Source organism: Octopus sinensis, linkage group LG4 (assembly GCF_006345805.1).
Source record: "Octopus sinensis linkage group LG4, ASM634580v1, whole genome shotgun sequence".
Lineage (NCBI taxonomy): Eukaryota > Metazoa > Mollusca > Cephalopoda > Octopoda > Octopodidae > Octopus > Octopus sinensis.
The window spans coordinates 152431828-152432489 of record NC_043000.1 but is presented as its reverse complement, the minus strand read 5'-3'; positions in this window follow the sequence as shown (position 1 = coordinate 152432489).

The following is a 662-nucleotide window of genomic DNA, read 5'->3' as shown; positions in this document are numbered from 1 at the left end:
CAAAACAAAGCGTCAGCACAATTCTTCAAATGATGATAGAACGCTGTTTTTGCCAATTGAACGTCGAATGAAGTATGAGCCATTTGAAAAACTTTCGCCGACAATGTTGCAATTAACTGCAATTAATTGTATTAATTGATGACAGCAATCAGTTACTTAATCGGCAGTACGACTCCAATTAATTAATTGGACAGATGTATTGCCATTAAATGTTCATCAATTAATTTTTTACAATCCCCGATGGTGATCATACTGTCTTGGTTACGACACCTCTCCAGATGTTTCTTTTAAAGAGAGGGTAATCCTATGAATGTGATTTATACACAGACTAGCAGTATCGCCCGGCGTTGCTCGGGTTTGTAAGGGAAATAACTATATAAGCATTTTTAGATAGTTATAGCCAAAAATAGCAAAAAAATGCATTAAAAATGGAAAACAAATTGATAAATTTTTTTTAAATCGTTGACTCATCGTAGACATTTTTAGAGAGTTACTTCCCTTATATAATAGCGAAAAAAATGCATTAAAATGGAAAGAAATGATGGTAAATTTTTTTTTTAATCGTAGACTCATCGTAGATGCGCGCTAATACCCAGAAGGGCTCGCTATGAATCACCACTATAAGATACCCGGTTTTGGTTAAACTGCACCGCAAAATGTGG